At 39.9% G+C, this 16,961-nt stretch overlaps 1 protein-coding gene across 3 annotated transcripts in view; it reads left to right on the forward strand.

The window, feature by feature from the left end:
- Nucleotides 1-1,894: 1,894 nt before the first annotated feature.
- LOC109422270 (uncharacterized) overlaps nt 1,895-16,961 on the forward strand; it is a 106,349-nt gene continuing 91,282 nt past the window's right edge. Inside the window, exons 1-2 of one of the 3 annotated variants that reach the window (XM_062852952.1) lie at nt 1,895-1,987; nt 2,922-3,246. The gene's annotated coding sequence lies outside the window, so the exon portion shown is untranslated. Of the gene's footprint in view, nt 1,992-2,023; nt 3,247-16,961 lie in introns of those variants that run through there. The other 2 variants (XM_062852953.1, XM_062852951.1) reach the window with 2 other exon arrangements.

Raw genomic sequence — 16,961 nt, forward strand, 5'->3', positions numbered from 1 at the left:
AAAATTCTTCAAGAATTTCTCCAGGGATTCCCTTCAGAAGTTCTTACATTGACTCCTAGAAAGTTTTCTCCAGTGATAGTTTTAAGGTTTCTACGACAAAACATTCAAAAATTCTTCCAGGAATACGTCAATTGACATTTCTATAAGAATATGTTCTGAAATGAGTATATTCATTATGGGAGTATATTGAACTGTCTTTAGGGAAACTCCGGCAAGGATTTACTCACAACGATAAAACTGAAGCGCCACGCTGATTTGTGTAAAAAAAGGCGAGTTTTTATCAACGTCATGTGCAAAATACAGCAGCGTGACTGCTGAAGAGTGAAGCGCTGCTTTTAGAATATAATGCTATCGATAGAACGAGAAATGAAAACAGAACAATACATAGGCAGTCTAATGCCTGAAACTAGTGCCAGTCTTAGTAGGGTGGTGTAAACCATCAATCAAGTTGCTCCCCCTATTTAACCGAAAAGCTGGCTTCGTTCTTGTCATCTTCATCTTTATGGCGTACCGTTGAAACTAGGATTACACCTGAATCTCAGCTTAGAGTTCAATGACAACTTTTATAGATATTTTAACTTCCTCAATCACCATTCGAATTTGTGCTTTGTTTGATAGACGGGCAGATAATCGATGCCCAAGAAAGCCAACGAAGTTTATAGTGACCGACTAGAAATCACATAGTTTTAATGAATACAATCGCATTCACGCTTCAGCTATATGGACCCAATCTTATTATGGAACATCATTTTTCTCTAGGGGCTTAAAAACTTCTGCTGGAATTTCATTGTAAATTCTACCAGACTTTTTTTTTCTTACGATATTTGAATTCCACAAGGAAGCACTTTACAATATTTCGCAGTAATTCTGCTAGAAAATTCAGTAATTCTTTGGGATACCCATCAAATTTATTACTTATATAATTTTGATTATATAATATTTCTAAGCAAAACTTAAAGAGTAAATTAGGTACTTAAACCTTGTTAAGTGTGACAAGTTGAGAATAGCCTCCAATAATTATCAACTTAAATACATATTAAGGGCAAATAAATATCTATTATAGATCTATGTTTGCCATTCAAATAGTTGTTTTCACATTGTTCCTGATTTCCATATATAAAGTCAGGAAAAAAAATATGGGAGGGGGGGGGTGCTGAGGGGGCCTGGCCCTCTAGCTACGACTGACTCCAACGATATTGTTTACAATTCACATCTCTGTTCCTTGATGTATTTGGAACAAGACATGCTCTCCTCCAAAATCTGAACCATAAAAAAAACTATGTTGGCTGGATAAATGATAAATAGAGTTACAATGTAGTAGTATAGTGATTGATTACGATGTACATCAACGATTAGTACAAATCTTTTAACGCACCACCCATTCTAGACCGACGACTATTTTTGAGCTATTTTTTTGCTTGTGGCCAATGCAATATCGTTCGTTTTTTTCTAACTTATTTTTCACATAAAATGCTTTTGAGTTTAGTTTTTTTTACACCCTATTGAAACTGTGGTGCAGAGCCTGCCCACAATTAGCTTAATTAGGTCTCTCAGTTAAACTACCAGCGACCATGCGCCCCCTTTTTTATGTATTTTATTTTAACATGGAAACCTCATAACAAATATCGTGTTTGAGGCAACTTCAAGTTAAAATGGAAATCACTTTTATAATTGGTTCTTATAGGATGGGAAAACCCAAACCAGCTACGACCCATCCGGCTCTGTCTGATGCCGGCCATGCCAAGCCAACAGCGAGAGATCTGGTGGGCCCGTCGCGTTCTGGCCCCCGACAACGATGATGGCCGACGACAACGACCGAAAGTGAAAACTCCGAGACACGAGAGTACATTAGTCGGGACGATTTTTGCCATCGCCAGGGTACTTTCGAGTGAGTAACATTGTCTCCGTTGCAGTGCGTAGGCGGTTGTCGTAACGTAACCACCACGTGCTACGCTGTTTGTGCTCCGTGTTTCTGCAGTTTATTACAGTTGGTACCTAGAACCCAGCAAATTGCTTGGCACTGCTTTTCACTGTTGCTCTGTGTGTTGTGTGTAGGGGTTTTGTGGTAGTGTTTTGCGTGTTAGATCTATTGATCCTGAATTAAACATGGGAAAATGTTTCAGCGTATCCGAACGTAGCCGGAAATTGCTTGCTTTTAACGGCCAACATCACATTCCATGAATTCATCTTATAAGTGTCAATCTAAAAAGCTTAGCTCGTTCGTTTCGAATAGTGCTGACGGTGCTGAGCGTGAGCAGCAGTCTCCTGCACATCTGGGATCTCTTTACTACGCGGGAGGATAGCTGATCGGCGCGCCTGCCATCCCATCCCGGTGCGGTGTGTTTGTGTGTAAAGCTATGCAATGCTGCAGAACTCCAACTTGGCTGGGAGGCAGAACTCGGCTAGCTAGCTGCCGACTGTCCACCCGCTAGTCAGTGTGCTACCATCATTCCATCGTGAAGCTTTATGTTTGTCGAGCTTGCTCTCCTGCCTGTCCGTATTGCAAACATGGTATGGTTTGGTTCATCACCATAATCATCACCGCCATCATCATCATCAACATCATCATCGCCATCATCGTTATCGTTTGTGTGCATTGTGTTTCTGGCTCCGGGGCTCTCCGGGGTCTCGATAACAGTGACTATTATCAGTGCTCGATGTGTTGTAGTATTTTGGCCCAGCAGGAAAAACCAGTGAAATGACACGAGGACGGCGGTGGTAAAACTTTTCGTCCTGGTCGTTCTGCCCGCACTCTATACGGCAAAGGTTTCTCATCATTATTTTGCGCTGTTTTATCCTTTTTTACGCTTCAGTGGCTATAATCGATAGCACAAAAAGTAACGCGAGGCTGTTGCAGAATTCCTGGGCAAACACAACCAGCGTGCAGTTTTGTGGTGGTGATTGAATTTTCCCACATCTAGTGTTTTGGAAAAGTGCGTGTTTCTTTGAAATGATGTAGCGAAGCCAAAGTTAGAATATTAGTTTACCACAGTGGCGCCATCGAGGAAGAGTGAATTGATCGAGTAATAAAAAGTGCGAAATTAGTCCAGGACATACAAGTGTTTGTGTTTTTGTATTACCGACGCAAATAAAACCGCAAAAAAATTGCCACACGGAAATGTCAATGAAGCAGCAAAAACGACGCCGTGAACATTGAAGAGAGTTTTTTTACGCAGACAGCTGAGGAAGGAGAAAAAATTGGTCCTGAACTGTTTCGAAAATTAGACGATTGGGACGGCTTATAAGGTAAGAGAATGCTTGAATATACCATATTTTTATTGTATCGTAGCTATTTCAGCTGAGAGAATCGACGAAAACTCACGAAATATCTTGTCTCTTATAATATTCTGTAAACTTTTTGTGGTAGTTTATGTTACTAAACTATGTATGTCATTTATTGGATGGTTTTAATTGGTTTTTCTCGGTGATGTTGAATGTCGATTATACATTTTAAAGCAAAGCAGAGCAAAGATAACCGTACACATCGTAGTTGATACTTCGAGATTGACCAGAACAATCGAAGTTACACATACAATGAATGGTGCTGGTGCTGGTTGGAAATAGATAACCATTCCCAATGCGCATAATTTGAGAATTAAATATTTGAAAAGTCAATAACAGCGCCGGCCACATCCTTACGATCATTGGGTTAGGGAAGGAAAGTTAGTTCGACAACCAGTGCTACAAGCAACCGTGGATATCTCCTCACGGGAAGGTCCTATGTCACGGGAAGGAGTGTTTGTTAGTAGGGAGAATTAGGGTGTGAATCTAGGAGTCAGCTATGGTAGATAATATGTTCCACGCACATGTTCGTGTGCGCGGAGAATGCTACCGGCAATTACCGCCCAACTGGCGCTATTAAACGTGTTCCTTACATTTAGAGTCACTACTGTACAGTACAGTGACAAATCCCCGGTGATACGGGACACCGTGTTATTTTCGCTATCTTCCGTCTCTTTCATCATCATTACCCTCGAAACTTTGACGATGCAAACCTCAAGTTTCAATGGACTGATCTAACTGAAAACCTAATGGATTGTTCATCACTTGTAAGCATACAAACGATCAAATTTTCAGCCCATTTCATGCAGTAGAACTCGAGATTTGCATCTTCGAAGTTTGAGAGCAATGATGGATGATTCTGATGAAGCCCCGTAAAGCCTTATGCTAGAGTGCTTTCTCGGCGGTTTTTGTAAGCGACAGGCTATCGTCTAGGGTGGGTCGACCTCCCCTTCCGGAAGCCGTACTGGTACTCGAGAGACCCTCGGTGTGCCTCAACATTCTGTCGAGGATGATCTTTTTGAGTACCTTTCCCGCCGTGTGATCAAGCATATTGGTTAAATGCCGACGGATCTTCGTTTGGTTTCCCTGACTTTGGCAACGGTACCAGGTTCTGCCTCTTTAAACCTCTGAGAAAACACCGGCGTCCAGGCATTTCTGCTTCGCAGATCTGAATATCCCGGGAGCCTCTGCAATAGCTACATTTAAGGCCAGGTTAGGAACTCTGTCCTTTTTGTTTGCCCTTATTTCGGTCTTCAGCGCAACTTTGGCAGCGGTGTACACCACCCGTCGTTCATTTTACTCTTCCTCACTCCATGTTCGCTGGATCCACAACCTAGTCCATAGACAGGCGTGGCGCATATCTGCAATCGCTTGAATCTATTAGTATCCCTGTGGTCTCCCATTTCTATAGTGAACTTTCCAAGGCATGGAAGCATCGCACGCACGCAAGAGCACGGCTACCAGATCGCCCACACTGAGTAGGTTTTGCTCACGGCGGAACGCCTCCCTAAAAACCTCGTCGTTGAAGTATGATGTCTTCCACCTACGAGGGCGCTTGGCCTTGGCTTAGCCGCCTCTTGCTCTATCCGCTGCCTGATGTTGTTGTTGTCGATTCTGAAGCGAACCGCCAGGTGATCGTTGTGAGTGTAGCCATCGTCTACTCTTTAGTTCGAAATACTTGTTAGGCCAGCAGGACAACCAAAGGTAACGTCGATAATCGACTCCGTTCGGACTAAAAATGCTCTTGGTACCGACATAAGCTAGATCAACATCTAGCATGGCCAGTGTCTCTAGCATTGCCGTTGCCGGCGAGTACTCGATATGGGTCCGCTATGATGGCAACATCCATCCCCCTTCTCAGACAAAACAGTTGTTGTGCTGCGTCACAGTCAGTGGTTCAGATTCAGCTGCGTTACCTGCACAGTGATTTGTCAGCACCCATTGGCTCTTATGATGATTGGGCACCTTAGACGGATTTCCCGGAATAAATTAAACACGTGGACTCGTGCAGCCTTGTGATTTATGGCATTGGCCGCCGCATCGCTTACACAGTTTGTTCCTGTCATGGCCTTTACAGTCCTATAGCTTGTGTCCTGGTTCCAGACACCTGAAGCAAACCTCCGGTGGCTTGTGTAAGATCAGTTAGCACACTGACCAGCCCATTTTAAGCTTGCGTACTCTACCGGGCTTATTAGCGTCCGCTACATGTAGCTTTGCTAAGGCTACCTTGTCCCTACCGGGCCGTTCCATAGCCGAACGTCTGCGGAGGCCACCTGCATCTCGCACTGTTATTACAAATCTTAATATACGCCGTAGATTACTTCCTGTTTCATTGCGAAAGTCTACGGATAGAACCGGAGTAGGTATCACAAAATTAGGATGAATACTGGCCACTTTAGAGCCCGTAGATCATTTCAGGGCTATTGAAAGGACCTTGAATATCTGTAAAATTTCTGAAAGTCACTCAGGTGCATTCTGAAGTTCAAAGTGGATGCTTATGACAAATAATCTAAACCTATCGTGCCTTGAACCCTAAACCCTTAAACCCCAAAAAATTCTACGCTAGTTTTTTTACTTCTCAACCTTCTTGCCTCGACGTAATATACAATAATACATGGAAGGAACTAAGCACTTTTCTGATGAAATCATTGCAATTTCAACTAATGGGTCCTTGCTAAAAGGTCGGTTATGCTATCTTTAGCCTTCCTGACCCAGAAGTCAACTGGAATAAAACTGTCCTCGAGGCTCCATTTCTTTGGGTTCTTATGATAATTGAAACTACAACGGAAAATGAAATGAATTATAAAATTTCTTTGAAAAACGTTGATTTTTACTCCTTTGCCAGCGGTTTTTGTTAGTAACCTCACCATGGTTTAATCTGTAAAATCTCAAAGTTTTCTTTTCAGACAAAACATTGTTTAGTTTCATTGTCAGTTTTTGCTTTTATATTTTACATAATATCCGATCCGATGATTAGAAATTTTGTTATCAAAATTTCTTAGGCGAACTTTTTATAAGAAGTTGCTGTCAATCTGTTTCACCCAACTGATTAAAGTTACCCAACGGTACAGGTTATAAATTCGAATACAAAGCATTACAGAATCATTCCGTAACTTTCGCCATCAGCAAACGGTTTCCGGTAAGTTTAGCGAAGCCATCAACAGATCGACAGCACGTTGGGCAACGCGTTACGGCATCGTCAGTCTCCTTCCAGTTCACCTCCACGGCTATTTGCGTTTTACATCTAACTATATTCTCGTAATTTTATTTCCCGCTGTGTTTATTGTTAGATTTCAATGGCCATTGACGACGACAGTAGGATAATGATGGGCAAAAATAAACCTGGAGTCAAATTGGCGACTGGAACCATTAATAGATTATTTCTGACGTATTCTGAAAGACCATGCTGAGTCTGTCTGGGTTTGATTTCTAGTACGAGCGAAGAACAAGTCTGCCACACGATATACAAAATCGGTGAATTAAGCTTTCTCTTACTAACAGTGTAGCAGTGGTCAAGAACACGGAAACATGAAGCTGAGAATTAACCCCTGTCTCAATAATGACTCTATTCCAAGAAAAAATAGTATGCTCAGTGCGGCTTTTCCACAAGACATCAACATATTTCTCGCTATTGGACTAGTAAGTGTTTCCTGGGATGGGACTGCTACAGGATGAGGTCGGCATCATTTATCAACTTTGGACCTAATTTATATCTTGTTGGGCTGCTAATTGCTCGTAGAAGTTTCTACCAATGAGTCCTAGCTAGGATACCCTGTTGCGCGCGTTACATTTGCCTTCCAAAAGTTTTGAATAGCACACCACCATGGTTTTTTTTATCGCACAAAATAGGTCGACTCTCCTCAAGTATCTGAAGCAGTGCAGTGCATTGCGTAGCAAATGTTTGCAACCGAACATCACACAAGCGTTACTGTGTTGTAGAGCCAGTGTGTTGTGCGAACCAGCAACATGGCACAAGTTTCGCAATTAATAATTTACTACGGTTGGCAGCGAAAGTTTTTAATCTTCTTTTGCAGCAGCCGAATCTGTTTCCTTTGCAGAGAGATACTGTTCGCTGCATCGGTGAACTACAGTTTCCTAAGAGGTCTGTAAGCTTCAATTCAGGGATTCACGTGGCTTGGCTTGTTCGTCAAGTTCGTAAAATAAAAAATCGTTTTTTTATGTCTTGAATCAAACATCTTTATCGATCAAAATCGATGGAAAAGATGGAGCATTAGTTGTGGAAGACGTTGTATTATTTTTTTGTCAACCAAGCGAAATTATTCTCATTCGAACTTGTTTCATTTACAATTTTTGTTCTACATCACATTAACGCAATCAACTAATTATACCGGAATATTTCACACGTTCATATACCAACCAGATATGTGGCGAAGGGCCGATATAGCCACAGATGTAACGGCTTGTTTATATCTAGCATTATCATGCTGGGGATGACGGATTCGATTTTCGTTCGGCCCAGGAACGTTTCGTAAAGGATTGGTTGATTGTTTCATTCGTAAAGGAAATTTCTTTGATTTTCTTTGATTTGGAAACTGTGAAGCAGGATTGTCCCAGTAGGGACGTTACGACAAAAAGAAGATCTGTAGCGAACACCAACTTTGTTGAGATGTGGTCAGGCATTCTTGGAACATGCCAAGCCATTGACTGGATCTCATGAGAGTCGTTTACCAGATGTTGAGCCCAGATAGTCGCCTAACATCTTCTAGGGCGATGTTGAGAAGCAAGCATGAGAGTTCGTCACCTTGTCGCAGTTCTCCATTTTTGTTTATTGATCAGTCTGGAAAGGAAAATTCTCGTCCATGATTTTCTATAGCTCCAGACCGGTCGATACTATCGCAAGCCGCTTTGATGTCGTTGGGACCTGGTATTCCGCTAGAAATGGATTTGTCGAGCGATAAATATTTGGGTCATTGTAGGACCGGCCGTCGATGAAACCAGTTTGGTAACTTCCCATGAACTCATTCGTTTTAGGTGACGTGTGGCGAAACCTTGCGGTATATTTTGAATTTCCAAAAGAATTTAACGTATAAATCTCAAAAGTGCTTGGCCATGTGCAGCATAGTTGTCCCATGTTAATAGGGATTACCATAAAACATGGGACATCTATGCTGCAAACAGCAGTGCTTTTTCCGAAAAAGTGGGTCTGCGCATCCTGTTCTGGTTATGGTTATCTACGCACAATTTTTCCATGGAATTAGGGATTCCCATGATTCCCAGATTTCGTTCAGCGTATCTGATAGGGATAGGACTCTTGGCAACGTCGTTGATGGCTGCTTTTACTGTATTTACTCCAGCTGCTGCAGCAGTCTTGGAACTCACCCCCGTCCGGAAACGCTGCCTCGAGATTTTATGCGAGCGCAAAGACGATATTCGGTTGTTCCAGTCGTCGGTGTCGTACATTGTTGGTGATGGAGAGCTTTGAGTAGTGACTGTGACTGTGACAGTCGACGTTAGCGCCGCGATAGGCCCTGACGTTGATAATATTGAAAAAGTGCCGTCCATCAATTAGAACGTAGTCGATTTGTAATTTCATCTGCAGAAGTGGATTGCATCAGAAATTATTCTAGAGGTTTCTTCAGAAATAACTTGAGGGATGCCTTTAGAATATCTTTCAGGGATTTCTTCACATAAACTTCCATGGATCTTCAGGATTACCTCCAGAGAGGCTTCCAGAATTTTCTTAAGTAATTAGTCAAAGAATTCCTCCAGAAAGCTCTTCTAGCTTTCCATTTTAAAATAGTTCAGAAACTACTTCAGATATTTCTCTAGGGGTTGTTTAAAATATTTCTCAATGGATTCTTTAGAAAAGTCTCCATAGATTGCTTTGAAAATTCCTCCAAGGGGTTTCTTCAGAAATTCCTGTACAGATCACCCAAAAGCATTTCCAAAGATTTACTTAGAAAATCTTACAGGTATTCACCTTTTTTTAGTGCTTCTGTAGTAATTTCTTCAGAATTACTGTTAGACATTCTTTCAGATTTTTTACAAGAACTTTTTTAGAAAAACTTTCACTGATTTCTTCCGAAAATGCTACATGGAATGCTAAAGATAAATCTTCCTCGGGTTCCTTCAAGCGTTTTATCAGGCATTTTCAAAGAAAATATTGCCTGGCTTGTTTCAGATGTACTCCACGAGTTTCTTTAGAGCTTCCTTCAGAATTTTTCTAAAGATTCCTCCCTGAAACTTTTCCAGGCATTCCTCTAGAAAAGCTTCCATGGCCTCCATCAGATATTCCTCCATGGATTCTTTCAGAAATTCCTCAGGTGATCCTTTCGAGATCTTCCACAGATTACTTCAAAAAGATTTCCAGCAGTTTATTAAAAAAACAGAAATTCGAAATTGCTTCAGACACTTCTTCAAAGTTTTCCTCCGAAAATCATTCAGCAGTGACTTGAGAAATTCTTCCAAAGTTTCTTTCATAAATTCTTTCAGAGATGACCTTGGAAATTCCTTCAAGGGCTCCTTCAGAAATTTCTCCAAGGATTTTTTTCCAAGGAAATTCATCTAGGTTTTGTTATTCAGAAAATCTTTCACGAATTGCTTTGAAAACTACTACAGGAATTTCTTCAAAGAACATATTTTTTCAGAAATTTCTGAGACAAGTTTTTTTTAGAATTTCAGGATGGGATTATTTATTTGCAAACAGTTAGATCTACTTGCTATTATCTCGCTTTAGAAACATGTTATTAAAATACAAAGTATGGTAAACTTTTTCATATTTCTTTACCTGAAACTTTGTCGAGGGATGATGCGCAAGGAACCAACAAACGAAGCTTGTGAGTATCTACCGCTCTCGATGTGCGTTTTCGAGAATTCCAAACTTTATTTAGTCAATAACGGCGCCGGCCACGTCCATTCGGTTATTGAGGAATGGAAGGAATGTTAGTATGACGTACGTTGCTGCAAGAGACCGAGATCCTTCCATCATCTCCAAGAAATTCAAACAGGCTTGTCCGCACTGAGTGTCCGTGTGGCTCTGACAGTTTGAACGGATATTTAGGATATTTCAACATCCTTCTATCTGATAAGATGAAAAGATTTATAATTTATAATGTGCTTGATAGTGTAAATCCATAGAGCAGTACTTTCATGCGTCCGCATTGAGTGAGACGGTATGAAAAGTATGGTGGAAAGGAGTTTTTGTTACTGAGGAAGGGGGAAAGTCTCATGATCTGAATTCACTTTGGTAAGTAATTTGATTCATGCAACCTTCACATGAATCAAAACACGTTTTCATTTTGGCTAAACTATTATACATGTCGACGAACCATTCAAGTTATTTTCTCAATGCAAAAATGAGAAAAAAAATCATCATTAACAAAAGGTGATTTGAGAACTTGTGCCAACACTTAACGTGACGAACCTTGCAATATTTGTTGGGTAAATACACGTGAAATATGGTTTACTTTCATGAATCATATCAAATAGTTGTTTTAATATGGAGCGAACTCACCGATAAAAATCCATCCTTGGCTCCAGTGCAATGAAGGTGTACAGTGTGCTCCTAGTCGACGCGGACAGAAGCGGCTCTTATCACTCTTATCAGGACGAAATGAATATTTTATTGAAACTGTATTCTAGAATTTCACGCCAAAACTTGTGGTAACAAACTGTTCAAAGATTATTCGTTAAATTTACAGAGATGGCTGTCAAAGCGTGTCATTTATGAATAGTGACCCAAATAACAATTCCATCGCTGATTGGTTTTGTTTGATTTTTATTAGGGTTTTATCGCAGCAATAATTAAAATTCAAAGTTTTATGACTACTTTCATGTAAACCATTGATGAAATGTTATAGTATACTTGAAGATATCCATCAGGCCAAATTTTAAGAGTAAACAAAACTCTCCGATATGTAAACCTTCTGGCATTTACTATTACCACAATAAAACTATTCAAACTCTCAACAGATGGCGACCCGGTCGATTAGTAACGACATCTGTTGGTGAAAAAGCAGAAACTACGACACTGCTAGGTTTATTGCGGTCATCATAAAAGTAACCTTGCTTTCGTTTATTTTCGCTAAGTATGGTCGTCGCTATATTGAAGAATTAGCTGACGTGACTGGAAAATAGTTAATTTTGCTCAAATAAGCAATGAATTGATAGTTTGCCGCCATTTCCATATGCCCACATAAATAAACACTCTCAGCTGTGTTTTCTTGTGATTCGAGATAGTTTTACTAAATTAACAAATTGATTTATTTCACTCCAAGATGATAATATTCACCTTTCCGAAACGCATTAATTTTATGTTCCCACAACTCAAATATTCACGGTAAAATTAAATGCGCATAAGCCTCCCAACACAATAACTACTAAAATATCACTTTGAATGATCGGTTTCTACTTACGAATGATTTATGATTTACTGACGAATGAACTTTACGTGCCATTGAAGAAGCTTCTCTGCATCTTGCGCTGTCATATTTTTTGGTGAAAAAAAAAACAACAACAATCATCATAACCTCTTTTCGAGAATGGATTTTTTTCAACTAGGTTTTAAAACAATTTTATTGCTACTCTTAACATGGCTTGCAAAACCTCTCTGAGAGTGGTCCACTTAGCTGGAAGATGCTCTTAAAGAGGTTATCAAGAGGTTTTGATGTATAAATCAGTTTTAATGCAAGTTTTATAAAATTAGCAATGAAGATCTCTTATAGAGCCGAACAAAACTTAAAATTTTACTTGGGAAGAGATACTATTCCAACCATTTGTGACATGGGAGAATAACATTTTTTGAAATTTTTACAATAAAAAATAGCATGAAACGAGCTCACCAATTTATATACGTATCACCGGCAGTCAAAAAGTCCATCCTACCGGCGCACACAAGGAGGAATAGTCTCACTTGCCCGAGTGTCTTTTCACGCTGACGGATCGTTGGCACTAGACCAACACCCCGAACTGAAATTCGCGGAATCGAGGAAAAAAATCATCACAAGCACTTTTAAGAGAGCGAGAGGAAACAACTGAGAAGAGAAAGGGAGAGAATAGGTATGCAGCGGGAAAAATGAGCAGGGGAAAATTTTTTGTTTTTATTTTTAACAATCGGAGGGACAGGAAGGTTAAGCATTTAATCAGTCATATATTGGGCCAAAATCTGCATTTAAATAGCACTTATAGCACATATACAGCAGATTGGCAAGGTCACTTTAATTGCTTATTGGTTACCTGGGTCTATTTTGATCTATGTTTCAAGCAGGCACCACATTTTCCCTCACTCACGTATTAGTTCAACGTATTCTTTGGAATTTCTTCCAGGGATTCCTTAAAAAACGTGAGATATTCCTCCACGAATTCGTTCAGGCATTACTTAAGAAATTTCTCGAACGAGACAATTGGAAATTTCCGTAGGGAAGTTTCCAAGAATTTCCACATGGATTTCTCCATAGATTTTTGCATGATTTTTTTTTCAGTGGCATTAGCTGGATTTCTTTCAGGGGTTTCTGCAAATGTCTCTTCAAGAATGCTTTCGGGAAATTCTAAAATATTTTCTCAAAAAATCCCCTAGATTTTAGGAAATTTCTCCACGGATTCTTTTAAGAATTCATTCCGGCATTTCTCCAGAAACATTTGCTAGAACTTATTTTAGAATGTTATCAGAAGATATTTCCTGATATTGCTCCAACTAATCCTTCAGAAATGGTTCACGGATTTCTCCAGGAATTCCTTCAGAATATCCAGAATTTGTATTAGGAATGCTTCTGGAAATATCTCAGGAGATATTTTTAGGAATTCCTCCAACTGGTATCCCAAGAAGTTTCTCTGGATGTTTTTTTTCGGATTTTTTTGACAATCTATTTTGATTTTTTCATACGTGAATTCCCTGTGGTTTTCTTCAGATTTTTCTTCAAAGATTATTTCAAGATTTCCTACTTGTTCCACAAAATCCGTTTAGAAAGTGCTTCAGGGATTTCTTCTAAAATTTCTTCTGAGATCCCTTCAGAAATGTCTCAAGAAAAGCGTCCAGTTTTCAAGGATTTATTCATGAGTTTTTCCACGGATTTATTTGGAAACTTCTATAGATATACCTATAGAACATCCTTCTGACCTCTCAATTTTAATAAACTGTTGGCTAATTCGAACAATTATAAAAAGAAAGTTTCTTTATTAAAAACTCAAAACGAAATGTTATTGTATATAAGAAAGATAGAGCTGTTATTTAATATTAATAGCGCCTATAATGCCTACCTTCTAAAAAGTTCGTATTTTTTAATGGATGCTATGGGACATTGTTGATGCCGAGCATTTGTGGGCTCAAATTAGGAATAATTTATATCTAGACAAGATTCGCTTGAAACCCACATTTTATTGTGCTCTAGAATTCTGACTATGCATTTCTACTTAGTATTACGTTTTTGCAAGATCTTTAGCTGATGATGAAAGACAAAATTTTTCTATCATCAGTAAAAGATCTTGGAAAAATATTTCGTATAACAACTATGAATAATAATTTCAAAAACTAATTCTGAACGAAGCATATCCGAGTGTAGAGGAAAACGATAGCGATTCTAATAAAATTATGTTATAATTTTCTCGCGAAATATGTATAATTATAAAATGAAGTCTCACCGAATGAATATAAATATGAAGGCAGCTAGCCACCTTGATGACTCAATCGCACAATATTGATTTAAAACTACTACGTCACCGTTGGTTGTTGAGCCGTTGCCCGGAATTCGAAGCTATCTGGAAAAATTGAAGCACGAAAAATGTTTGGATAGTTAATATGTAGGGGCTTGTGCCTTCTCGGAACCATTTGCTTTGTTCTGTGTATTCTGCAAACAGCAATTCGACAACAGGACGAAGCCACTCGAGAAACTGGTAGGGTGGATGAACCGGTTTGCGTCTACATACTGGCGCCATGATACGTTCGGTGACTTTTGGGATAGATTTCTTAACGAAATGACAAGTTATTGTTACATTTTCAGTTTGAAGATTCCATACACGTGTACTGTCTTTGACCATGACTTTCGATTTTTAATACGCCCACAAAAAAAATATGCAAATGACATATATTGGATTTTTCCTACAAAGAAAAAAAAAACAAATTAATAGTTGCATCAAACATCTAATCACCGCTTATTTTGAACGTTTATTATGTATTTTTTAAAAATTTGTTTCTAATACTTTTCTCTTCGGGAGTTAATACTAGTGTAGTGACCCTACTGGTCAGGATTGCGTGTGAACGCATTTCCATTTCTCAGATTTTCTTCCGACTCAATTCGTTGTTAAGCGGAAACCCCAAAACCGACCGCACACGTAGTTGGTGGAAAACGAATCAGAATTTTCCGATCCGTCCGTGCGTTCGATTTGACGTGGATTTTTACCCATCGAACACGCCAAAAAATGGAGCTTACTGTTTTCCTCATGAATTGGTATCGGAATTGTTTCTATTGGGAATAATTCGCACCAAATAACCCGCCGTCAGAATGCGGTCTGTTTCCACTTTCATATACTGTCACTTCAGAGATGGGGGTCATCTTTGAACTTGGTTACGAAAAAAATCCTCCTATTAACTTTACTTGCATGCAACAAAGAACTACAAGAACCAAATGTTATTCTACCCCGCCCTTCCCCATCGGCGTGGCGTAATGTATGGGACACCACCGCACAATAATCCCGGACAGAGCACAACGCTGTGGGTTGTTTTTAGAAGCCTTTTCGTCGAACAACGGCGCGGCGCCGGTGCGATATCTGCCTGTCTGCCGGTGGTCACGTTTCCGGATCAATCAAAGAGTAGCCACCGGCACTGGCTGCACTTCGGTTGACGCGCTGTTGTTGTTGTTCTAGGATGATGGGTGACAATTCAGCGGCCAGATCAAAGCCCGACGAAGATTTTCTCCGAAGAGTTCAAATACTGCCATCAAGGCCACCTGGCCGGCCGAAGCGAGCAGCACGTGTTCGACTTTGGAGTCTGTGACTGTGGGGGAGGAGTGTCGAGGATGTGATGTTGTTATGTGGTTTAACCGAGTTATATTATGACACAACTGGCCTATTGATGCCACCAGGTCCAATAGACAGACGTGGGTGGGTACTGAGAGAAAAAAATCATTGAAGTATCGAGGAATGTGATTGCGGCTATTGAGGAAAGCTATTTATTTTTCTGCTTACCTTGTGATTGTGGCAAACAGCCAAGTACTCTGACTCAAGAAAAGAGACATGTGTCCTCGTGACATGTCATTTATTCATACTGCGAAAAAGTAAGCATGTTAAAAGGATGCACTACATATAAACCTCACCCAGAACGTTGATTGCACTACTCAAAGGTACGGCTTTACAATTTGGGAAGTGCAGGACTAATTTCTAAGATTCTGTATTACTCATTTTGAGTAGTTTCTAGCAAACAAGTAAATTGAGAGAAATTTGTGTATTCCTGATAAAATTTATTTTTATGGACCTGAAGAATACAATGGTTTTTTGATCTGCACTTTATTTGTTTTTTTTTTTACAAACAAAATACAGGTCATTTGTCCACAAAAATATTCAGCAATTCCTCCTTAATTGTTTAATGAATTTCATCATAGATTCATCATGTAGGTCTTTCCGGGAATCCTCTAGAGATACCTCTCAGGATTTCTCCTGTAGTTCTTCCAGGTATTTCATTCTGGATACTTCCCGGCACGCCGTAAAGTATTTTTCTGGGTATTCACGTAAGAATTCCTCCCGGGATTATTTGAGACATCCACTCAAATTCTGTTCATGATCCTTTCCAGGATTCCTTCAGAGATTTCTCCCAAAAAATTTTCTGGGAATTTTTCAGAACTTCCTTCTAAGATTTCCTCCTGGGATTATTCCGAGGATTCTTCAGGGTTTATACCGGAATTCCTGTTGGGATACTCTTCAGAATTCGTTTGGGGATTTTTTTCAGGATTCCTCCCAAGATTGTTTCGGGGTTTCCTGGCATTTATTTCGGGATCCCTCCCTGAATATCTGCAGGAATTTTTCCCAGGATCTTTCAGTTAATTCCTTTCGGGATTGTCCCAGGGATTGAGAATCCTTCATAGAATTACCCCATATCCCACCTTCCAGAATGGATGAATTTGCTCTGAGATTTCTTTGAAAAAAATCTCCTGCGATTCCTGCAGGAACTCCTTCTAGGATTCCACCCGGGTCATGGAGGTCTTCCAAGATGTATTATTTCTGCTGGGACTCCTCTGTGGATACCTGCTTGGATTTTTCCGGAATTCCTTTGCTTAATTCTCGCCAGTTTCCTTTAGGGATTACTCCCGGAATTTGTTGTGAAATTTCTCATGGGTTCTTATCACGGATAAGTCCCTGGATTCTTTCCGAGATTCTTTCCAGGATTATATTACCGATTTCAGTTGATATTCCTTTGTGGATACCTCCCGGGATTTCATCCAGTATTTCTACCAGTATTCCTATTGGGATTGCTCCCGAGATTTCCTCACCGATTCGCCTGAAATTTCCTCAAGGATACCTCCAGTGTTTCCTTAAGGGGTTTAACCCGGTTATCTTTCATCGATTATTTTGGGATTCCTTTCGAGATTCTTTGAGCGATTTCTTCAGAAATGCCTTCAGGATTCTTTCAGGAATTCTTCCTGTGACTCCTCTAGCGATTTCTCCTCTGAATGCCTTCAGTGGCATTCCGAATGACTTCCCGGAATCTTCTTGGATTTCCTCTAGAATTCTTT

This window comes from Aedes albopictus, chromosome 2 (genome assembly GCF_035046485.1).
Source record: "Aedes albopictus strain Foshan chromosome 2, AalbF5, whole genome shotgun sequence".
In the NCBI taxonomy this organism is placed as follows: Eukaryota; Metazoa; Arthropoda; class Insecta; order Diptera; family Culicidae; genus Aedes; species Aedes albopictus.